Source organism: Lynx canadensis, chromosome C1, assembly GCF_007474595.2.
Source record: "Lynx canadensis isolate LIC74 chromosome C1, mLynCan4.pri.v2, whole genome shotgun sequence".
Classification (NCBI taxonomy): domain Eukaryota; kingdom Metazoa; phylum Chordata; class Mammalia; order Carnivora; family Felidae; genus Lynx; species Lynx canadensis.
The window spans coordinates 53,151,406-53,176,390 of record NC_044310.1 but is presented as its reverse complement, the minus strand read 5'-3'; the positions used below and the strand labels follow the sequence as shown (position 1 = coordinate 53,176,390).

The 24,985-nt window shown below is 40.8% G+C and overlaps 1 protein-coding gene across 2 annotated transcripts in view; it reads left to right on the top strand.

The window, feature by feature from the left end:
* JAK1 (Janus kinase 1) overlaps positions 1-24,985 on the top strand; it is a 127,812-nt gene that overhangs the window by 49,110 nt on the left and 53,717 nt on the right. Inside the window, exon 1 of one of the 2 annotated variants that reach the window (XM_030325975.1) lies at positions 20,990-21,012. The exons of the other annotated variant lie outside the window; for it this stretch is intronic. The gene's annotated coding sequence lies outside the window, so the exon portion shown is untranslated. Of the gene's footprint in view, positions 1-20,989; positions 21,013-24,985 lie in introns of those variants that run through there. 2 annotated transcript variants of the gene reach the window in all.

The window sequence follows — 24,985 nt, the reverse complement described above, 5'->3', positions numbered from 1 at the left end:
TTGGATTCTTTTTCCATTGAGACCCCGGGGGGTCCTGGGTTGTGATGCACAGCCTGCGTGGAAGCTAGCTGTCCTGAAGGCAAGGGAGACTCAGAATAGCTTTAGGTTAATTGGTGGGTATGTTGAGAAGAGCTTGGGATTTAGGTTTGAGTCCTTGCTCTGCCACTTCCTAGCAGTATCACTTTGGGAAAGCTATTTTAACCTCTTTAGTAATGTGAAGTGGGGATGGGAATAATCCCACTTTGCAGGGTTAATGTGGAGATTAAGATCATGCATGCAGAGCAGTTAGCACAGCTAGTGGCATAGCAGGTGCTTAGCAAATATAATTTTTTGTATTGTTATGATTAGGACAGTTATCTTTTGCATAGGCTAAAACATTTGAAGATGTTCATGATGATGTTGGGAGAAGAATGAATAGGATCTACCCCACAGCTTTATGCCTGCACTGTGCTTGTCCTCTCCGGCTCATCAGTGCTGCATTGCAGAGTGGAAGAAAGAAAATCAATAGAAAGAAATCATGTGGATTGTGGAGGAGAGAGTAGAATGACATATCTGTGGTTGTGGGCAGGTGGAGTATTACTTGTGTCTACCTTCGAAGTCTTGTGTTGTTGGATTGGGATTAGAAGGGCTGGATCTCAGAATCACCTGAACAGTTTAAAATTTTTTCTTCTCTGGATTCCTGATCTAGAGAAGTTCGGGAATATACTATTTCATACTATACCTTGGATAGTATGGTGCAGTATATTTTTAAAAAGCTGTCGGGTGATTCTGATGTACAGCCGGGTTTGAGAATAACTAGATTAGGTGACTATTTCTTACCCAATAATACCATAAAACATTTTCTAACCATTTGTTACTTAATGTAGGTCAGGTGATGGCACAGTAATACTCATTTTTGGGGTCAGAGAACAGAGATTGTTGTGGTTTTTTTTTAATGTTTATTTATTTTTGAGACAGAGACAGAGCATGAATGGGGGAGGGTCAGAGAGAGAAGGAGACACAGAATCTGAAGGAGGCTCCAGGCTCTGAGCTGTCAGCATAGAGCCTGACGTGGGGCTCGAACTCAACAGACCGTAAGATCATGACCTGAGCCGAAGTCGGAAGCTCAACCGACTGAGCCACCCAGGCGCCCCAGAGATTATTGTTAATGTAGTAAAATGGAGAGCCCGACTTAACTGAGTTCAACTGAATTAAATTTTATAACAGTTTTGAATTTAAGCTTGTCATGCATCTGTGTTGTATTTATCCAGGATATTTGCCTGTATTTAGATTATTTGAAATGAAGTAACAAGGAAATTGTGATATCAGGAACCATAAAAAAAATTCTATTAGCAATATAAAATACTCAAAATCCAGGTAGGTGTGCATTTCAAGCAAAAAGGAAAATATTTCTCCCTGTATTTGGAAATGTCTTCAACTTTTATTACTGATACTGGAAAAGAGAACTTGAATAGGTCCACATCCTTGATATCCGGCTGTTCTGGGTCATTATGTAGTGGAAGGGTATTGGGGTAGGAGTCAGTAGACCTGGTTGAGTCTCTGCTCTGACATTCCTCTCTGTAAACTTGAATTAGTTACTTGTCTAATCACTTGGGCATGTGCTTTCTTTATCTGTAAAATGAAGGTAATATTATTGGCCTTCTCTGTCCTATATGGTGTCGTTGGGGGTATCATGAGGAAATACATTCAGTAGGAATGTAAGGCTGTGATGAGCTCACAGTGTGACCATATATATGGTCCTGTTTAGCTGGGATGGCCCTGGTTTATGACTATTGTTGGGTGTGATTATTAATAGCACCCTATTTAACTCTCAGGTGTTCCAGTCTGGATGATAAATTATTTGGTCACCCTGTTCTCCTAACACCCATCCATTGTTGACTCCTAGTCTGCACAGTAGGAGGGTTTTCTGACCCTATTCCTATAGCCCTAAAAATCTCTCACCAGATAATCTAGCATTTCTTTGATGCTTACTGGTAATTTTCTTCACTTTTAGGTCAGTCTCATCTCTCTGGCTAGATTGATCAGTGGATAAACATGGTTTGTTTTTCTACTCCTGAATAATTTTCTAGATTTATCATAGATTTAGCATTTTAGACACTCTAATTGCCTACTTTGATTGATGTGTCCTAAGGAAGTAATATCTAAGTGTGAGGAGAAGACAGAGAAATCATACACAGAGCAGGAAATGGCTTTGTGGAAAAATACTGAAAAACAAAGAGAAATACAGTTTTTAGGTTGGTGTCCTGATTTGATTTTTTTGAAATATAAATGCCCTGTGTTGATATTTCCAAGTGCAGCATAAATCTCTAAGTAATTGGAAGAACAACAGAAGCTTCGTGAGATCAAATTTCAAATGCTCCCTACCCCCTCAGGAGAATTTGGTTTTAGAACTAAGACTAGAAAAAATTTTTTTCATTTCTCAAATAACGGGTGCATTTTCTTTGCCCCTTTTGACAATGAATATAATGTATTTGGTTGTTTCCCTTTTCTTTTTGACCTCTAGGAAACTAGGAGCCAAATCCATGGCTCATCTGTTTGGAAGGCTGTGGCTTACAGATAAGTTTCCCTTAATCTTGAATTGTTGGCCCTTTGTTATAATTTCCCTGGATCTGGGTTTTTTATTTTTGACATATTTCTGTTCTATTAAATATATTCTTATAAACTCGTTTGGAATCTTGTGGGTTAAATCAGAGGTTAAATAAATAACCAATGTAAAGACAGCATATAGTTTCAACATTCTTTTCATGGAACTGTTTGGAGTTTAGAAGGCCAGAGCTTTTGAGACCTGTATTACCTCAGAATAATAACGAGTATGATTGATGTGCCATCCTGCTGAAGAAGTCACCTCCCTCCCGCAAGAATAAGGGCTGAGTAGAGTAAGTCACCTTGCATATGTTAGCTCTTGGACAAAGAATCAGTAAAACTAGTGTAGCGCAGCATTAACTGAGGATAAGGACTGAATTTTCAGCAATTCAGTCTGGATTAGAATATGCATTTTCTTTTGTCTCAGTGCTTCTCATGATCGTGTCTCTCCTCACCTCCCCCTCCATCTCTTTTGGTTTCTCTTTTAGTTTTCTCAGCCTCACTCTTCCCTATCCACTGTTCCTTCCTGGTCTGTCTTCTCCCTGCCTTCCAGTTCTAAAACCTTGAGGTGTTTTGTTTTTGATCATTAGCCAGTTTCTCTTCCACTTCATCTGTTCCACTCTGTGAAGCACACTGTACCCCCCACCTGCTTTCAACCCTTCTGCCTCCAGGACCCTTTCTTCCTCATGTCACCTCAGACCAAGTGGTATGCATGTGCCAGCTTGCCTGTCAGGCAGCTCCTCTGTGGAGCAACCCCCTACTAACCAGCTACCCTCAAACTAGGAAGAGAAATACACCAAGATGTGATTCAGGAAAAATAAAAGAAAACATTTAATTTGATGGGAATACTTACACTGCACTTCAATAGGTTAGTAATAGGAAGGAGAACTAAAAACGTGGCATAATGCTAGACAGCAGTGAAGCAGTTCTTGTGTCTTTTGTTCATTTATTCACTGGTACATTCATTCACTGGTTCACTGAGCAGCCACTTGTTCTGTGTCTGTTGCATTGCCAGTTATGTTTCAGTGGTCTGAGCTTTTGATGACTGGAGCTTGGTGAAGCCTGTTAACCTCATCAGGGAGTTTAGTACTTGATGGATTTTTGTTCTGGAGAAAGGCCACCTCTACTTACACACTTCACCTAAACATAGAGGTTTGCGTTAGTCTGTTGGACTGCTGTAACAAAATACCAGAGACTTAAGGGGCTTATAAACAATGGAGATTTATTTCTCATAGTTCTACAGACTGGATGTCCAAGATCAGAGTGCCAGCACGGTCATGTGAGGGCCCTCTTCAGGGCCGCAGATTTCTCATTGTGTCCTCATGTTGCAGAAAGGGCTAGAGAGCTTTGAGGTATCTCTTTTATGAGAGCAGTAATACTGTTCATAAGGGCTCCACCCTCATGGCCTAATCCCCTCCCAGAAGCTCCACCTCCTGACACATCACCTTGGGTGTCAGCATTCCAACATGAGTTTTGGTGGGGGACACAAACATTCAGACCTGACAAAGTTATGTACACTGAATGCTTGCTCTATTTAAACAAGGTGTGTGTGTATGTATGCCATATATTATATTCTGAAGACTGTTGGCATATGCTTCCATTTTAGCAAGCTTGGAATGAAGTGTAGCAATTTGAATGTCTGATGAAGATTGTTTAAATGTGGGGTGCCTGGGTGGCTCCGTTGGTTGGCTGACTCTTGACTTCAGCTCAGGTCATGATCCCAGGGTACGATTGAGCCCCATATCCGGCTCCACACTGAGCGTGGAGCCAACTTAAGATTCTCTCTCTTCTCTCCCTCTGCCCCTCTTCCCTGCTCACACACTCTTTCTAAAAAAACAAAAACAAAAAAATCCATGAGTAGTTAAGTGAGTTCAAAAAGCATCATTAAACACAAAGATTATTTAAATGGGGTTTTGCTACTAAAAATAGTGAAAACATTAATACTGGGAAAGATAGGAGTCTTAACTACCTGCTTCTACAATGAGGTCTTTGGGACCTTCTCCTTAATGCACTAATTTAAGCAAAACATAATTAATATTTTAATTTTTAATCTGCATAGTAAAACTTTTACTAATTGGAACAAGTGGGAAGAATACTTGCTTGAATATGTTGAAAGCTTGAATAGGGGAATATAGAGTACCTGCAAATGGTAGCTGAGGAGAAAGACCCTGATCGTGTTAAAAATTAATAAGGATATGGGGCACCTGGGTGGATCAGTAGGTTAAGCATCCAACTTCGGCTCAGGTTATGATCTCGTAGTCTGTGAGTTCGAGCCCCGTGTCGGGCTCTGTGCTGACAGCTCAGAGCCTGGAGCCTGCTTTGGATTCTGTGTCTCCCTCTCTGCCCCTCCCCCACTTGTGCTCGCACTCTCTCTCTGTCTCTCTGTCTCTCAAAAATAAACATTAAAAACTTTTTTGGGGTGCCTGGGTGGCTCAGTCAGTTGAGCGTCCGACTTCAGCTCAGGTCACGATCTCACGGTCCGTGAGTTTGAGCCCTGCGTCGGGCTCTGGGCTGATGGCTCAGATCCTGGAGCCTGCTTCAGGTTCTATGTCTTCCTCTCTCTCTGCCCCTCCCCCACTCATGCTCTGTCTCTTCTGTCTCTCAAAAATAAGTAAAAACATTAAAAACATTTTTTAAAGTTTTTTAAAAATTAATAAGATATAGCTCAATATGCATGTCATTTTGAGAGGATCACCACCATAAGAGTAAGGACTGAAAAACTAGCCTTCTGTGTGACTTTATGTTTAAGGATTTGATAAAAACTTTGTGATCACAGTGTATAATGTTTTAACCTGAGCAGTGCTGACTTGACTCCAATTTACATTAGCAATACTTTTTGGAGATGAATGGACCTTTTTAGAGTAGCTGAAATGTTCTGATAAAGAGGTCAGTGGTCTCCTTTATCAGTATTCTTTTTCTTTAGTTTCATTTTGGACAGCTAGTATGGTGCTAAATGCTTTTATTTTTATTTTTTAAGAGAGAGCGTACATGCATGGGCATGCAGGGGAGGGGCAAAGGGAGCGGGAGAGAAGCTCAGGCAGGCTCCATGTCCAACACGGAGCCCGACGTGGGGGCTTGATCTCACAACCCTCACAACCATGAGATCATGACCTGAGCCAAAATCTAGAGTTGGACTGAGCCAACCAGGTGCCCCAGTGCTAAATACTTTTGAAAATGTCTCAAGACCCAAACTGGGAAAATCTGATTTAGAACGATGTAGGCTAATGGGAATAGCAGAGTAAGGATCATAATTATATTTCAGTCAGCAGATAGAATTTTGGTGTGAGCTGAGTCTCCCTAACTTTTTTGTAGTCTTTACGGTCTGGTAATAAAGGAGCGTGTGCATTTCACTAGTATGTTGTATTGCACATGGCGGTAGCTCCTGTGTTTTCTCAGGGGCCCAGTTTCATAAGATTAGGGGAATCCTGCAAGCACCTTCCTAACGTATCTTATTTGTATGTCCTTGTACCTGAAGAACCTGAGTCTCCTAGAGGTAAAGAGATACATTATAGCAGAACCTGTGTGGGTCTGGCCTCTTTATAAATTCCACTCTGCTGCAGGTCTGACAGTGGCCCAGAGAGGTTTGTTATGCTAGAAGAGTTATTTTTCCTTTCAGAGCCCAACCTTTTTGTTTTCTAATAGCTATTCTTTAAGGGCACCAATCAGAATATGTAAGTGCATTTAGATAAAATGTATGCATTATATCAGTTTACATCATAGAAGTACCCCCATGCCCAACCTATGTCCTGGTATTTTCAGTTCAGACTGGGGTTAGGCTACAGTGGCACCTGAACTGGTTCCATCCTCCATCATCATTATTACTCTTTAAAACTGGTTACATTGTTTTACCAAACAGACTTCATTTTATTTTACTATTTTTTTGAGAGAGAAAGGGAGTGAGTGTGCCTCCGGACTCCATTTTAAAGATGTTACTGAAAAGTTTACTGTACTTTGGATCCTCGAACATTTCTCTCCTTTGTGTGCATTTCCTCACTGCTTAGACTAGAGGTTTGTTGGAAAAGAAGTTTTGAGTATGTGCATTTGAGAAAGAAGAGTGAAAGGAAAAAGAAAAACAAGCACAAGGATGAGAGACATCCTACAGATGTGGAGCCTGGGTTTTGTTGTTACTCTGTGAGTCCTGTCACTTCTCAGAGCCAGTATTCATTTACTCGTTAACTATTGAGCATTTTTTGCGTGTCGAAACATTGCAGATACAATGCAGATTGTATAGAGAAAACTAACACAGCCTCTGCCTTCTTGGTTGTTTATGTTAAGAAGAAGGTGCTGACTGAGCAGCAGAGGTGGTGAGAAATGGTTGGATGTGTGACATACTTTGAAGCTAAAGCTGATAGAATTGGTGATGGTTTGGATGCGGGGTGTGAGAGATATGTCAAGGCCAACCTCTGGGGTTTCTACTCAGACGACGTGTTGAATAGTGGTGGCATTTACTGAGATGTTGAACACTGGGGAGGAGGGTGATGGTGTGTGGTGTCACAGGAATCCAGTGTTGCTCTTTCTATGAGCTTTAAATGCTTATTAGACTAAACAGAGATGTTGAAGAAGTAATTAAGATGGGAGTCAAAGAGAGAAGTTTGGAAATTGTCAGCATGTAAACCACACAGCTGGTTGTGATTGCTTTGGCTGTGAGTGTGGAAAGAGAAAAGGTCAAGATCTGAGACCTGGGGCCCACCAACAATTTGGAAATAGGGAAATGGAGGCGGCTCCAACGTCTGAAAATGAGGACGCTAGAACCTGACCTCTCTCTCTCTCTCTCAAAATTGTTACAGAAATTGTGTAAGATAATACGAATGAACACGCACTGAAAATTATTTGCTCCTTAACCACATAAATAAATATAGGAGTTGGGGGAGTTAGGTAGGAAAATCATTTTCCCACTTGACTTTTCTTCTGAAAATCTGTTTGTATGGGATTGGGTGAGGTGTGTGTGAATCTGTATACAGCAGAGGATTGCAGTGTGTAGGTTATGTAACTGAGGGAATGGGGATGGGGGTGTGGAGGCTGTTTGGGAAAGTTTACAAGAGGCTTACCACAAGATGCATACTTGGAATATAGTCATTTCTGTTTTTTGTCAGTTCAAAAAAAAAATAAATACACAGCCAAAGGATCATGAACTATTTACTGTTAACGGGGTTCTAATAGTAAAAAAAATTAATGCTGATATTGACATATGTAGAGATACATGCATACAAACAATGCATGTGCGCTAAATATGAATTGGATACAGTTGGAGTTGTCTATTTTGTGAACTGATTCTGCTTGAGTTCCGGTCTTAGTAGGCTGTTTGAACTTGGCATCATCTCACTCTCTGCCCCTCCCTTCTCTTCATTTTCCCTTCAGTGGGAATGAGGCAGAGTTTCCTGAAAAGTGGGCTCTCTTCTGGGAAGACTCTGTGGCCATTTGCCAGTGTGTCATAGAACTTATCCAGTCACATGGTGAAAGAGAAGACTTGCAAAAAGATGGGGGATAAAAACAGGAAAAACCAAGTGGGTCAGAGGAGAAAGAAGCAAGACCGAAGCAAATACAGGCAGAGGTTCATTTGGAACGGAGTTGGGGATAGGCACCTTCACTGTTCACTCAGTGACCGTTTTTCTCCTCTCTCCTTGGGTTATTTTCTTTGTGCCCACCTGCTGTTATCAGAATTGCAAGGGCTTTCCCCAGGTGTTTGGGTTATTGAGTAATAGAGAAGTGTAATTTTACCCAGGCATTACCTTCCAGAATGCCTGCTTGAGATGACATTGCAAAATTGCCCCTGGCTCCGTAGGTTAAGTATCCAGCTTTGGCTCAGGTCATGATCTTGCAGTTCATGAGTTCAAGCCCCGCATCAGGCTCTGCGCTGGTGGTGGGGAGTCTAGTTGGGATTCTCTCTCCCTCTCTGTCTCTCTGCCCCTTCCCCATTTGTGCTCTCTGTCTTTCTAAATAAATAAATAAACTTAAAATAATTTTTAAAAATGCCACATTCTTCCCCATTTTTATGAGTACCTCTTTCATCTGATGTGATTAAACTGTAATCTTGGATTTTATTCCTATACTTGTGCCTATCTGATTTTAGGATGTGAGAGAGGACATATGTGAGAGACAGGGGTAGAGAATGTAAGTGATTGAATGATGGATGGATGGATGGATGAATGAATGCCTTTCTGAAGAATTTTGTGTATTAAATTATCTGCCCAGGAAAGAAGGCTTTCTGAGATGGATACTCTTAGATATATTTATAGAATTTGATAAGTGAAAGAACATGGAGATCATCTGATTTAGACTTTTCCATATATATATAAAAGCCCCTAGATGGAATAATTTTGCAAAAGTTGGAGACTTATTACACTTATTAACACATTGAAGGCCAAGTATTCTTATTATTAAAGATCCTGTTTAACTTTGCTTAAGTAGTATTTCCCCAATTTATTTCACTATGCGCCTCCACTTTTCTTCTTCCCACTTTCTGAGCAATAACTGTATATAGAACTTTTCTTCTTCCCACTTTCTGAGCAATAACTGTATATAGAACAGTTATTATCATTGCACAGAAATACAAGGTTTCAGAAAGCAGTTTGGGAATGCTGATTTAGTCTAATCCTTACATTTATTTTGAGCTTGCCACTTCTCTGGTCTTTGCCCACGTGTATAATACAAGAGTGGGTTGAATGAATTAGTTAGTGATGTGATGCTGTTCCTGGCTGTGACACTTCCTGGTTCAGGTAGATTCATTAACAAAATCAACATTTAAAAAATTATATCTGCTTCTGTATTAAGAAGGTTGTCGGGGCACCTGAGTGGCTCAGTTGGTTAAGCGTCCAGCTCTTGATTTCGGCTTAGGTTATGATCTCACGGTTTGTGAGATTGAGCCCTGAGTCAGGCTCTGTGCTGACAGTGGAGACTGCTTGAGATTCTCTCTCTCCCTCTCCCTCTGCCCCTCTCCACTTTCTCTCTTTCTTAAAATAAATAAACATTTAAAAAAAAGTTGTCTTCCTTGTTCTTCACTATAGCCTTGGTATCTACTACAGTGCCTGATACATAGCAGCATTTCAGTAAGTATTATTGAACAGACATATATCTTTCAGTTTCAGAGCACTGTGTCAGCTATGCCTTGAGGCTTAGAGAAGAGAAGATCTTGTTTTTGCCCTCAAGGAACTTGTAGTCAAGTTGATGACTTTTCTAAGAGTGTGGGATCTGCCAAGGAGAGAACCCAAGTTAGATTTTGATTGTGATCATCTGTAGGTTGTGGATATATTGGACACGATTTCTGAACCTGAGTCAGATGTGTGGACTAGAACATAAGTGGGTGTGTTATCATAACTTTCATGAGAAAAAGTGTCTTTTAGAGTTGTGGTCATGGTAGCAACCACAGAGTTCTTTTATCCCTGACAAGGATTTCATGATACTACCAGCACTAGGAGATAAGAGCTAGTATTGTTCCCATTTTATTTTTGAATTCTTGCAAATTTGTATTCTCTTTTTCACATTTTTTTCTTTTAATGTATTTCTAATATGGTGCTTATACTTCTAGTCTCCATCAGGTCAACAGACGTTATTCATTCATCTATTTATTCCTTTATCTGTTCCTTTATTTAGGTATAATTGGCAAATAACATTGCATTCATTTTAGGTGTACAGCATAATGATTTGAGATAGATAGGTAGATAGTTAAGTGATCACCCACACTAAGTTTAGTTTTAATATCCATCACCACACATAGTTATAAACTTTTTTCTTAAAATGAGAACTTTTAAGATTTATTTTCTTAACTTTTAAATATATAATACAGTATTGTTAACTATAGTCACAACACTGTATATTACATCCCCAGGAGTTACTTACCTTATAACTGGAAGTTTGTACCTTTTGGCCACCTTCAGTCCTTTTGCCTACCCCTCCTGCTTCTGACAGCCACCAAAAGCATCAATCTGTTGTTCTCTGAGTCTATGAGTTCAGTTTCTGTTTTCGTTATTGTTTTTAGATTCCACATATAAGTGAGATCACATAGTATTTGTCTTTCTCTGTCTGACATATTTCACTTAACATGATTTGCTCAGGGAACATTCACGTTGTCACAAGTGACAGAATTCCCTTCTTTCGTATGACTGAATAATGTCTCGCTGTATGTATGTGTATAAATATGTATATATCACATTTTTTTATCCATTAATTGATGGACACTTAGGTGGTTTCCATATCTTGGCTGTGGCAAATAATGCTGCAGCGAACATGTGGGGTTCATGTATCTTTTTGAGTTAATGTTTTTGTTTCCATCTGATAAGAATCCAGAAGTGGACAGGGCACCTGGGTGGCTCAGCTGGTTAAGTGGCTGACTCTTGATTTCGGCTCAGGTCATGATCTCACAGTCTGTGAGATTGAGCCCTGTGTTGGGCTCTGTGTTGACGATGTGGAGTCTGCTTGGGATTCTCTCTCTCCCCGCCTCTGTCTCTATCCCTCTCCCACTTGCTCTCTCTGTCTCAAAATAAATAAATAAACATTTAAAAATTTTTAATAAAAGAACCCAGAAGCAGAATTGCTGGATCGTATGGTAGTTTTATTTTTAATTTTTCAAGGAACCTTCATACTGTCTTCCATAGTGGCTGCACCACTTTACATTCCCATCAACAGTGTACAAGGATTCCTTTTTTTCCACATCCTCATCAACACAGATTTCTCATCTCTTTGATAATTGCCATCCTCACAGGTGTGAAGTGATATCCCATTGTGGTTTTGATTTGCATTTCTCTGATTAGTGATATTTAGTACCTTTTCATACCGTTTGACCATCTGTATGTCTTGTTTGGGAAAATGTCTATTCAGATCCTCCGCCCACTTTGTAATTAGATTGTTTGGATTTTGGGTTTTTTGTTGTTTTGTTTTGTTTTGTTTTGCTTTGCTTTTCGCTATTGAGTTGTATGAGTTCTTTGTATATTTTGGATATTAATCTCTTATTAGATACACAATTTGCAAATATTTTCTTCTATTCAGTAAATTGCCTTTTCATTTTGTTGGTTTCCATTGCTGTCCAAGCCATTTAGTTTGATGTAGTCCCAGTTGTTTATTTTTGCTTTTGTTGCCTTTGCTTTTGGTGTCAGATTTTAAAAAATCATCTCCAAGACTGATGTCACAGAGCTTACTGCCTTTGTTTCTTTCTAGGAGTTTTATGGTTTCAGGTCTTCTGTTCAAGTATTTAATCCACTTTGAGTTGTTTTTTGTGTGTGGTGTAAGTGTGGTCCAGTTTCATTCTTTTTACATGTGGCTGTCTGGTTTTCCCAGCACCATTTATTGGGCCTATTTTATAAATAAAGGAATTGGGGCTCAGAGATTTAGGAACATGTGTAAATTGACATATCCTGAGTGAAGAGCCAGAATTAGGACCAGGTGTGTGATTTTAAATTTTGTATCCTTAACCACTTCCTATCTTCCCATTCAGTCTTGGTCTCTTTCATTATCCCATTCATATTAGAAGCTCTGAACCTTATTTAGGTTCAGAAGATGTGCACGTTTCCAGAAAGGGTTAAGAAAAAGGTGCAAAATTCATATGCTCGCCTTTTGGGAAGAAGCTTCTACACAGCACTTTGTTCATACCCCGTTGGCCAGAACTTACACGGTTTCATCCTGCGGTAAAGAGAGGTCATCAGGTTTAGTCTTCGTTTTGAGTACCCATGTGCACAGCTGAGAATTATTGAAGAAAGGGAGAAAGGATAGGGGCATACAAGTAGCAGTTTCTGCCACCCCCTCTTCCCTGGGGGATCTGTTGCCCATCTCCTCCCATCTTTGACCGTTGGTCAGTAGATCATCCTTTTCCCCTCTCACACCTTAACCTTCATCCTTTTAATCCTTTTCTCCTCATTATCATTTCAATGTTCTGAAGTCTCTCTTAACATGATATGACACAAAACAGCAACCAGTCTGTGAATAAAGGCACTTTGTCCCCCACCCCCAGTGTTCATGTTTTATCCCTAGATCCTCGTACAGGGCATAGTGCATAGGAGTTTTTCCAATAGTTGAGAAACTAAATGAATGAGTGAGGAGCTGAAACTTTGTTCTTAGCCTTTATCAGCCAGTGAACAGGGAAATGCTGGTCAGTTTTTCTGTGGCAAAAATAGTAGGACTGATTTTACTGATGAAAGTGCCAAGACGGTAAAACATATTGGCTCTTCTGATTTTGCCATTTACTGGCTACACTGACATTTGGCAAATCATGTAGTCTCTATGAGCCTCAGTTTCCTCACTCACCTGAAGAAATGAAGGCTCCCTGACCTCCCTCACAAGGTTGTTGCTATGATTAAATGAGAAAACTGCAGTAGAGAATGTATCTTAATACTATTTTCACTTTCTGTGTTGATTTTTAAGATCAAGGAACATCTTTACTTTTTTTTTTTATTTCTCTAGAGTGATTTGTAATTTTTAAATGCCTTCACATAGTGGAATATTATTCAGCCATAAAAATGAATGAAGTATTAGTACATGATACAACATGGATGAACCTTGAAAACATGTTAGGTGTGGGGCACCTGGGTGGCTCAGTCGGTTAAGCGCCTGACTTCGGCTCAGGTCATGATCTTGCAGCTCGTGGGTTTGAGCCTTGTGTTGGGCTCTGTGCTGACAGCTCGGAGCCTGGAGCCTACTTCTGATTCTGTCTCCTTTTCTCTCTGCTCCTCCCCCTCCCCTACTCATGCGCGTGCTCTCTCTCTCTCTCTCTCTCTCGCTCTCGCTGTCGCTCTCTCTCTCTCTCTCAAATAAATAAACATTAAAAATTAAAAAAAAGAAAAGAAAATATGTTAGGTGAAGTAAGACAGTATTAAATCACGTATTGTGTGATTTCATTTATATGAAATGTTCAGAATAGACAGATTAATGATTCCCAGAGGACGTGATAGGGAGAGTGGAGAGTAGCCACTAATGGGAATGGGGTTGTTTTGGGGGGTGATGAAAACGGTCTAGAATTAGGTATTAGGGATGGTTGTAAAACTTCATGAATATACTAAAAACCTTTGAATTGTACACTTTAAAACAATAAATAAAAATATTTAAATGCTTTCACAAGGCAATATAAGTAAGAGAATATTTTAAAACTTTGTAGTTTCGTTTCACAGTTTATCACTAATTCTTCTATAACAGAAATCAACATTTGGTTCATACCTACTATGAACTTGTGTTTTTTCACTTGCTGGCCTAATTGAATTGATTTGATATACTACATTTGATTATATTATTTCCATCTTAAGCAACTTCCAGCACACTGAGAAATCTCAGAGTATGTTTTTCCTTATGAGAAAGAAGAATTAGCTGTGGGCTCCTTCATGGGTACCGTGGTGGGGGGAAGATATAAGAATACAAAGCTTAATTATTTTTCACAATTCAGTTAGGCATATAACTTCGCATTTAATGTTATAAACATTTTATTTTATTTTATTTTATTTTATTTTATTTTATTTTATTTTATTTTATTTTATTTTATAAACATTTTTTAAATGCAAAGTGGTAGGGATGGCTAGCTGGCTTAGTTGGAATAGCCTGTGACTCTTGACGTTGGGGTCATGGGTTTCGAGCATCATGTTGGGTGTAAAGGTTACTTAAATAAATAAAACAAAGTTTAAATGCAAACTGGTATACTGTGTTCACATAGACTGGGTGAGTACTTCTGGAGGGAAGTGCGGATGGTCAGGGAAGGCATCCTGAAAAAGGAAGTGTTTAAGCATTCCTTCCACAAGCAATGATTGACTGCTGTACCCTAAGCATTGTTGTTTGGTGCTACATATAGCTTGATAGCAGCTACAGTCCCTGCTCTCAGGGAGCTCAAGGACAGTGGAGAAGACACAGTTCTGTAGATAATTTCAAAGCAGGATCATAAAGCCTGCTGTAAAAGTAAGCACAGGATGCTGTGATGCCTAGACTTGGCAGATGGATCATGTCAGGGAAGCTGCCTGCATCTGCATAACTCAGCACATTTGGAGTCCAGGTACAAACGGTGTTAAGCCACGAAAGGTTAGATCACAAGTAGCCTTGAAGTCCGTCTTTCCTAAGAGAGTAGGAAGAAGAAAGCATTTTAGATTTGTAGTTTAGAAATCTGACTGGCTGCATTGTGGAGACAAGAATAGAGGAAATGAGAAGGAAGATGAGAACTTTTCAGGAGACTGTTGCCCTAATTTGAGAAAGAAATCAGAATGATGGGGAGAAGTGGAGGAAGACAAAGCAGTTACAGTGATTGGGGCTTACCAGTTGGACATGTGAGCCGTCTGTGACTCCCAGTGTCCTCTGTACACCACACTGTTGTCCCATCCATCTCGGTCTAAACCCCGCCTACCTCCATGGTCTTGTCTCCTGCCTCTCTGCATGAATATGTGCAAGTCTCCTGCTGCCTGTCCCTGAAGCAGGCCTGCTGATACTCTGCCTGCTGCCTGTGATCACACTTTTATCTTCACCTTGAATGGAGTTCCCCTCTCTTTACCTGTCCAGATCTCTGGCTTAGAAAGCCTGTGAAATCATTCTGTGTTAGGATGGTCTCTTCCTCCTCTGAAGTCATAATACTTAGTATCTCTATCACTCATAGCAAATAATTGCATTTTGCCTTGTCACATCTCTTAATTGCTTTTAGTCGTTAGTAACTCCTGAAGCGTTTTAAAATTACAGCAGGCAAAAAGAAACAAATAAATAAGATTACAGCAGGCAGAATGACATATTGACATGAAGACTTAAATAGTGGAATAGGAATCAGCTCTCCTGAATCCCAGTCTGAACCTCAACTCCCTGTGTAACCTGGGGGAATTACTCCCCCCCCCATTAGAGTAGTAACACATAGTTATCAGAGAACACTTGGAAAATCTGAAAAGGCTTGCAGGACGAACTAATCCCTAATCCACAAGCACCTAAAATAATCACTGTTAACACAGGTAATTTTTCTTACTGTGTCCTTCCCATTCTGCATTTTTTTTCTTTTTCTAGGATTATATGCATGTGTCTGTGCAACATAGCTGGGGCATCCTCTACGTGCTACTTTGTAACCTGCTTTTTTTTATTACTGTATTGCAGGGTTGCTGAATCCAAACACAAGGATTTTTAAATACAAGTTGACACGTGGGGCCAAATTGTCCTCAAGGAAGGTTGCACCAAAAGCAGAATAGTGGTTATCTCTGAGGAGTAGGGAGAAGAACTCTTGCTTTTCAGTATATCGGTCTGTATACTGAATATGTATTTTTATTAACATGAGTCTAAATAACTTTTATAGTTTGAACATGACAGTAATTTATACCTCTACTTAATTCAGGCTTGAATCTACATTTAAAAACTACATAACCTTTACTGATCAGATGGATTAAAAAATGGCATCCTGTTATTTTATTTTGAGTATTGGTGAAATGTGACCTTTTCACCATGATCATTTGTCATTTTTTCTTTAGACCTTTCATGAGTCACTTAGTATCTTTAGGCCTTAGTTTGCTTATGAGTAAAAATAAGAGGAACGATATTTAAAATTATTATGAGGATTAATGGAAACCATGTATTGAAGATGCTTTGTAAGCTATAAAAAGTATATAATTGTATTTATCGTTTGTGTGTGTGTATTGATTTTGTATTGACTTTGATTACTTAATGATTATGAACAGTTAGGCCGGCTTTGCTTTTTTGCATTCATTTGGAGAAAGTGTAATATTTATTTTCATGCAATGTACAATTCATGACATGTGGCATCTGAGGACTTGGTCTGTGCTATAGCTCTGCTATTTATTAGCTATGTGTACAGATGTCATAGTGCATGGACACACACAGTTCTTTTGGCCAAGATCAGCAATGTTCAGGGAACACCTAGCTGGACACACATCAGAGAGTTCTGTGAGCTGATAAAACATTCATGCAAGCTCTTGAAGATTATCTGTTTAAATGGATGATAGTACAAGGGACCTTGTTTGTGCAAATTCCACTAACTGGATTATCTCCCGCCCTATTCCACCCTGCATGGTTTTGTGAAATGAAAATTGGTCAAAATCATAATCCTAAGGCCTGGGAAGTATCAAAGGCAGATAAATTTCCATACGACATGATTTTTGTGAATTCTATATATAGCTCTCTGGAAACATGGGTACCTTATGTCTTTCATTTATCCAAAACACTGAATTCTGGATAATAGGGAAACAGGGCTGTGTAAACAACTCCACTGAGTAATAGATGACCTCCCCACCTCCTATTTCTGACTGTTTCCTTTTATCCAAGGACAAGATGTTACAAAAATAATTCAGAGTGACTCCCGAGGGTAGCCCTGCGAACTCCTCCCTCGGACTGTACTCGCAGAGGAGGGTGAATCACCACAGCAGAATGTTGATTCCCCCAGTGCTGTTAGTAAATGTCCCAGCCAGTCTCTTAAACTGTGAGGACAGAAGCAATGGGAAAGTTTTTTCTGACTCATTCACAGTGTAATTCGCAGAAGAAACCCTCTAGCTTCTCATTTTATTTTTTAAAGTGTGTGTGTGTGTGTGTGTGTGTGTGTGTGTGTGCGCGCGCGTTTAGTAAGGTGAGGTTAAAGTATGGATCTCCCAAATGAATATTCAAACTAGCTCTTACCAGCAGCAATATTTGGGGCTATTTTGTCAGTTTTTGTGGTCCTGGATGTTCACACTGGGGGAAGACGGATGGAGAACCTCAGTGTCCAGAGCCTGTCTATCCATGAAAGACCAGTTGATTCATTCAAAGTATTTTAGGGGCTCCTGGGTGGCTCAGTGGGGTAAGTGTCCGACTCTTGATTTCAACTCGGGTCATGATCTTATGGTTTGTGGGTTCGAGCCCCATATTGGGCTCTGTGTTGACAGCATGGAGCCTGCTTTGGATATTCTCTCTCTCTCTCTCTCTCTCTCTCTGCCCCTCTCCCCTGCTTGTGTGCACTTTCTATCTAAAAAATAAATAATAATAATAAAAGTATTTTAAAACAATATTTTCCACAGTGACCTTCAGGTGTCCCCATGCCTTTTTTCATCACTCCTTCTGTCTGAGACCCCACTCCCGATAGAACAACACATTCATGTACCAGGGGACTTTCTTGCTTCAGAGGAATTCATCTGAGTCTGGGGATTCATGGGCAGTGTCTCCTCAGAGGAAAGTCCAGATTTTAGTTGGCATTTGTGGTCCACTGTAAATTGACCTCAGCTTTCTCTCTTTCCTCATTTCTTTTTGATTTACACAGACCTTCTCTTTACCCTCCAAAGGGGGACTCCCCCTTTCCTTCTGTTGCTGTTTCTTCTTGTTTCTGTTATTTGGAGTGTTCCCTTTAGTCAGCTTCCATTCTCTTCCTGTTTGCAGCTTCCCCATCCCTAAAGGCCCAGTTCAAATCCCACCTCTGCCATAATGGTCATACTATTACATGACTACTGTGGGCCAGCTGTTCTACTAGGCCTATATATATTATTTTTCACAGAGTTTAAAACAATCCTGAGAAATAATTACTATTATCCTTATTTACAAATGAGGAAACAATCACAGAAAGGTAAAAAGTGACCTGAACCAAGCTACTAAGTGGCAGGGCCAATGTTCTGACTCAGGTCTTCTTCTTCTTTCTTCTTTCTTCTTTCTTCTTTCTTCTTCCTTCTTCCTTCTTCCTTCTTCCTTCTTCCTTCTTCCTTCTTCCTTCTTCCTTCTTCCTTCTTCCTTCTTCCTTTTTTCTTCTTCTTCTTCCTTCTTCTTCTTCCTTCTTCTTCTTCCTTCTTCCTTCTTTCCTTCTTCCTTCTGCCGCTCTTCCTTCATTCCTTCTTCCTTCTGCCGCTCTTCCTTCATTCCTTCTTCCTTCTTCCTTCTTCCTTCTTCCTTCTTCCTTCTTCCTTCTTCCTTCTTCCTTCTTCCTTCTTCCTTCTTCTTCCTCCCCCCTCCTCCTCCCCCCTCCTCCTCCCCCCTCCTCCTCCGGATTGGACTAACTACACCAGCTCCCACCTCACACCTTCTCTGAACATGCTCTTTTGCCTTGGTTGGGTGTGTCTTGTGTTTGGCAATCAATCATGTGTTATTTCCTTGTCACAGTCTTGGGTTGCTAGCTCTTCTTTAATGATGCATCTTTTCTTGCATTCTTTGCGTCCCACAGAGCTGTGGTTCATAGGCTTTTCGTGATGAATTTTGCTTGTTTATAATAACTTAATGAATGATGTCTAGGAGTGAGTTACTCCTCCTAGTTGCTAACGTTTACATTTTTCTAGTTTAATTAGTCGTCAGCATCCTACCATAATATTTACAGTAGTCTTAGTGTATTATCTTACCCTCCTGTCTTTCTACATGTTTATTCTCTTGAAAGGAGGGACAGAAGAAGCTCCATAGCTGGAGTATGTACTACTCCTCCACCTTTCCTGCAGGAAAATTAAATGTAATGAATGAAGACCAGGCATTCCATTGAATTTGCAGTGAGATGGATAACAGTTTGGTTAAATTCAATTGTTGTCTGTTAGGCAAGGGCTTTTTGATAAAAGAATTATGGGTCTAGAATCATGCTGTGGATGTATTTGGGACAAGAGTGCAAAAAAGTGCTTCACCGAGGTTCTGCCTTCTTAGGTGCCAAGTATGAAGTGAGCATTTATCTTGAGGAAAGAGAGCTGTATCTGTTTACCTTTTTCGGTTCGTTGGTAGAAAACTATAATTAAAGTTGATACAAAGGAGTCCTAACCTAATCCATGGAATATACCATCTGTCATCTAAACCTGCAAAACCTGCCTGGCTCCCCCTCCCCAGAAATTCTCATTGGTGGCTATACACTGAATTCTTCTGTCCATCCACAATGGTTATCAACATGAAATACATTGAAAAATTTTGCACAGATGAGAAGTAAACAATGGATTTTGAATTCCTTAGGCTCCTGCAAGGCATCACTTTACTGTGATTGTGAAGTTAGAAACTGGGGACTGTGGGAATAAGTTATGAGTTTATGAATAAATCATGGGTTTTAAGAAGAGTGGTTATTGGCAGAATTGAAAGCATGGATCTTCTGTGCTCTGTGGGTTTAGTTTCTGTGTTTTCTCAATCTCCGGCATCATTGTGGAGATTTAGAAGGTAACCTGACTGAAGAGCTTCCTGGGAGAAGAAACTATTGTGAAAGGAAGACTCTGAGTGGATTGCACAGTGGATCTCAGTGTAGCTGTCTGGGTTGAAACTTCATAGGCTGAACACTGTGGGAAAAGAGGAGCGATCTTCTGGTAGTCAGAGGAATTTCAGAGAAGTACATTTCAGTGTTTTAATGTCAACTAGGGAAGGAAGGTATACACATTGAATATAAGCAGTGAATATAAAATACATTTTATGGAGCACCTGGGTGGCTCAGTTGGTGAAGCGTCTGACTTCAGCTCAGGTCATGATCTCACAGCTTATTATTATTATTAATTATTGTTAATTTTATTATTTAATTTTCTTATTGGTAATCTTGTTGAGTCCTTTAAACAAGTGTTTTTCAGACTGGTTTGTTATTCATTAGTGGACTGTGAAATTTATTTTGAGGGTCTTGTTTAGCATTTAAAAAATGTATTAAATGAAGAAAATAGCATAGAATAGAAAATAGGACGAATTGCATACAGTAAGGTATCCTTCTGTGAAACTAATTTTTTGTCACACACACACATACACACACATATACTGTAAAATATATTTTTTACTATGCATCATGGTCAAAAAGGTTTGGAAAGATGTTGGAAAGCATGGCTGTTGGCACAGGTTCCTAGGATATCAGATAGTGAGGTATAACCCTTCTGTATACTCAACTGGGGCAGACCAGGGAGTTGAATGAGAGGTGGCTTAGTGCTCTGCAGTGTTGACCTAGTGATCAAGTCTGCTGCCTTGATGAGGACAAAGTACACTACTCATTGTACAAATATGGTCCACTGAGGAGCTCTGCCTGTCATTTCAGACTTGGTCGCAGACTGTTTCAAAACTAAACATAAAAATTGGTTCTAGTTTCTTGGTTGGGGAGAGGTGTATGGGACCATTTTTCTTGAGATTTCTTTTTATTTTTCTCCCCTGACTTCCCCTAGCTGAGTTCACTGGGAGTATAGACCGGAGTGGACACTTGCTGTTTGGGGGATTGTCTAGCATCTGAACTCTCTTTGTTTCTAGAGTGATCATCTGTTGTTGCTGTCGAAGTTGAAGGAAATGCAGACACATGACTGGATGAACTTGGTTCACCTCTTGGATCCCTGTGTCCCAGGATATTGAATCTGGAGGGGACAGTACGGACACATAGGGGTGGCTTGAGTTCACCTCTTGGATCCCTGTGTTCCAGGACGTTGAATGTGGAGGGGATGGTACAGACACATAGGGGCAGCTTAAGATCATTCAAGAGAGCAGCAGAGCTAGGAGTCCAGTTGTGCTAATGTCTGATGAACAGTGGTAGCTGTCCTAGAATGGTGTCCTTATCAGACTTCTCTGTGCTCTTAATTCATTTTTATCTTTCTCATAATTCATTTTTATCCTAAGGTAAGCATAACTGGTTTCTGTTGTTTGCATCCAAGAATGCTGAGTGGTTAAAGAATTACAGGAGAAAATGTTAGATGGTTTTTTGCCCTGAAAGAGCTTAGTACATAACAGGGGTGGGGGGTGGGGAGGGTAGGTTAACACGCAGTGACACACAAATAAATTAGTAAAAATTAGCGAGGGGTGGGGGGATTCACTCTTGTTTCCTGTGTACTCCATTAAATTATGGTTTCCTGCAAGCTTTGTCAGATGCCATCATCAACAAAAGGTTGTTGAAGCATGTCATCTTGGAAATACAAATCAATGAAAAATTAGCTGTGTTAGGGTGTGGCGTAATATGCTTTCAAACATTCTGTTCTTTAAGGAACCGTAGAGGTCATCTAATATTTTTTTTTATTACACACTATTTGAGCTCAGAAAGCTTTAGAGGCTTAAGACCAGGCAGGTTCTGGCAGAACTAGGCTGGAACTAGGGCCTCCTTCTCTGGGGGGTTTCTCTTGTTGCCCGAGTGAGGAAGCTGGCACACAGACTGTCCTCAAACGGACCCTCCTCCACCTTTCCACGCTGTCTACCTCCTTCCTATCTGCCCCTCCCGGTCTGCATATTCCTTCTTACACACCCGCCCTCATGATTTGCCTTGCTCCTGGTCCTTTTCCAGAAGAACTGCATACTTCCTTTCTATCTTTGAAAATCTCCTGTCTTCCTCAAGGCTGGGAACAGATTCCACTCTCCCTGATTACGTCACAGCCCTCTCTTCTTGACTCCTGTTGTTCCTACTGTCTGTATCTCAGCATCCCCTCCACGTCTGCTTTCTTGAGGTCCCCGGGTGTCTTTTTCTCTTGCCAGCTATTAACAGACCAAGGTTTTGGTGAGCTTAGATTTTAATCCTAGTACTTCTTTAGATTCCACCAAAGCCCCATGCCTTGACCAAGGAAATGTGGCACAGTGAGAAAGGGCAGTGAAGCTGGAGGCCGAGAAATGAGTGTGAGCCCCGTCTGGCCATGCACTGGCTTCTCGAACGTGGGAACGTCTGAAGCTGAATCTTCTCATTTGCGAAAGGGGCTGTGAGCCTCAAATGTGGTTATAGATGTGAAAGCCATTTTAAAATATAAAGTACCGTATAAATGCAAGGTTTTATTGCGATGGTACAAGTGCTTAATATGTATTTTAGGCATGAGTGGTTGAACAGCACGTAAGGTGAAGACAGGCCATTCTTCCCACCATGTTTGGAGTGTCCACTTCTGCCACCATAGTCCTGACCCTGAGATTCTGTGTTCTCTAATAACATTATAGATGTATTAGTGGAAAAAGAAGAAAGAGTAGCAAAGCATCTTGATACTGTGTGGCTTTTAGGAAAATACTTATTGACGTTAATTAGGCCAAGTACTGTATTTACTTTGATCAGAAATTGTCTCTCAGGGAAAGCAGGCTTGTTGGGAGCAGTGCAGAGAGCCCTGACCCATTGAGTTGGCATTGATTGTTTGATCATCCCTGGAAGTTTATTGTAAATGAAGCAGCACTTACGGTTCTGGGGTATTCCTGGAAATGCTATAGTTAGAAGTGAGTTATTCTGTGTGGCAGGAATGGCATATAGAAAAGCCATCATTCTGACTTGCTGACAGGAAAAAATAGCAGGTTTTGTATTTATATTGTGTCGTCCTTTTGGCTGGAATCCATCAGCTCTGCACAGTATCTTGTGATGCTTTCATCAGACAGTTGTTCTGGGTCTCGGCAAGGCAGGGGGTACCGGGTGCACCCGATACAAGTCCCTTCCAAAGTTCTTGTGTGTGTGTGTGCAGAGTTCCTAGTGGGGAACTCTGGAAGGGAAGCAGAGATGCTCTCCCTGCCTCTGTGTGTGTCTTAGGCCTCAAGGAGGTTCTGTGCATGTGTGAGCTGGGCCCTAGTTAGCAGCCACCAGAACTTTCCTCTCCACACCTGAGGTAGTGGTGCTGGAGCAGTGTTTAGCTGTGGGCTTCGGTGCAGCAAGGCCTGAGCACTTGGCTGGTTTTTTCAGTGACCATTTCTTCAGTCTCTGGAGGGAAAGCCCTAGAATGAGTTCAGTCTCCCAGGTGGATGTTAAGCTGTGAGAAATACTGAAAAGCCAGAGAAGACCATGGTGTTGGTGATAGGGGGCATTTTAAAGCAGGCTCCGTCATTCCCCCTGCCGCCCTGTGGAAAGAGCAGGGTTCTTGGAATCAGGAGTCCTGTGTTTGACTTCCGGCACTCCCACTGACTGGCCTCAAACCTCTCCTGCTTTTTATGAGAATTAAGTGCAAGTGCCATTGATGCAGGAGTTGTTGCAGAGGCTCAGTGTATATTGGAGTTCCCTCTCCTCGACTAGAACTGTGTTCCATCAATATGTAATCAGTTTAGCAGGAATTATGGCCAAAATATGAATGCTTGCTGCCTGCTAAACTCTGCCTGAGGCAGAGTTTATATGCATTAACTTATATAACCCTTAACAGCTCTATGAGACACATGCCATTCCCTGCCTCCCGCCATAACTGAGAACATTGAGGTTTAGGGATGTTAAGTAGCTTGCCTAAGGTTACAATAGCTAGTAGGTGGGGAAGGCAGGATTTGGACTCAGGTAGGGATGATCCAGCTCACTCTCCTAACTGCTCTGCTAGATTTGTGAAATGGAACTTGATTAATGATAAGGCTTTTGTTCAGAATGCCTATTTATTCTGTTGTCCTTCTCGCAAGCTCACAACTCACTTGAGTCCTTTGCCATAAAGCCTACATTGCATTGTTTTACCACTTAACACCTTTCTGAGCACTTTCACATCAACAACTGCACTTGAAAAAGGTGTTATAGGAGCTTGATGAAGACTTTTTCTTTGTTTTTTAATTTTTTTTTTAACGTTTATTTATTTTTTTGGGGACAGAGAGAGACAAGACAGAGCGTGAACGGGGGAGGGGCAGAGAGAGAGGGAGACACAGAATCAGAAGCAGTCTCCAGGCTCCGAGCCATCAGCCCAGAGCCCGACGCGGGGCTCGAACTCACGGACCGCGAGATCGTGACCTGAGCTGAAGTCGGACGCTCAACCGACTGAGCCACCCAGGCGCCCCTGATGAAGACTTTTTCAAAAATTTTTCTGATTCTTTAGGCGGGATGTTTCCTCTAAGGTTAGCGGATGAGGAAACTAGGCTCAGAGTTAGTTAAAATGGTTTGTTCAGGATCACACTTGCTAGTTGTGTATGGATTCAGTAATGTTGTTACTTTGTTACCCTCATTTCATGTAACAACTGCAGTTGACCCTTGAACGACAGGAGCTTGAATTGCATGGATCCACTTATACACTTCCTTTTTTTAATAAAAAGTCCAGTGCTGTAAATGTATTTGCTCTCCCTTACGATTTTCTTTCTTTTTTTTTTTTTTTTAATTTTTTTTTTCAACGTTTATTTATTTTTTTTGGGACAGAGAGAGACAGAGCATGAACGGGGGAGGGGCAGAGAGAGAGGGAGACACAGAATCGGAAACAGGCTCCAGGCTCTGAGCCATCAGCCCAGAGCCCGACGCGGGGCTCGAACTCACGGACCACGAGATCGTGACCTGGCTGAAGTCGGACGCTTAACCGACTGCGCCACCCAGGCGCCCCTCCCTTACGATTTTCTTGATAACATTTTCTTTTCTTTAGTTTACTTTGTTATAGAAATACAGTATGTAATATGTATAATGTGGAAAATATGTGTTAACTATTTGTGTTATTGGTAATTTGGATGGAGTCAAAAGTTATGCACTAATTTTTGATGGCACGGGAGTTTAGACCCCTGACCCTTATGCTGTTCAAGATTCAACTGTATTTAACTAATAGCACCTAATATGTGCTGGTGATCAGCGCTTACGGGACAATGATCCTTGCCCTCCTGGAGCTTGTATTTTGATGTTAGGTTTCATTGCCGAACTTAAGGCAGGTGCCTGCTGAAATAGTTTAAGGTCTAGAAACTTTAGTCTTAAAGTTTCTTAAGCAGC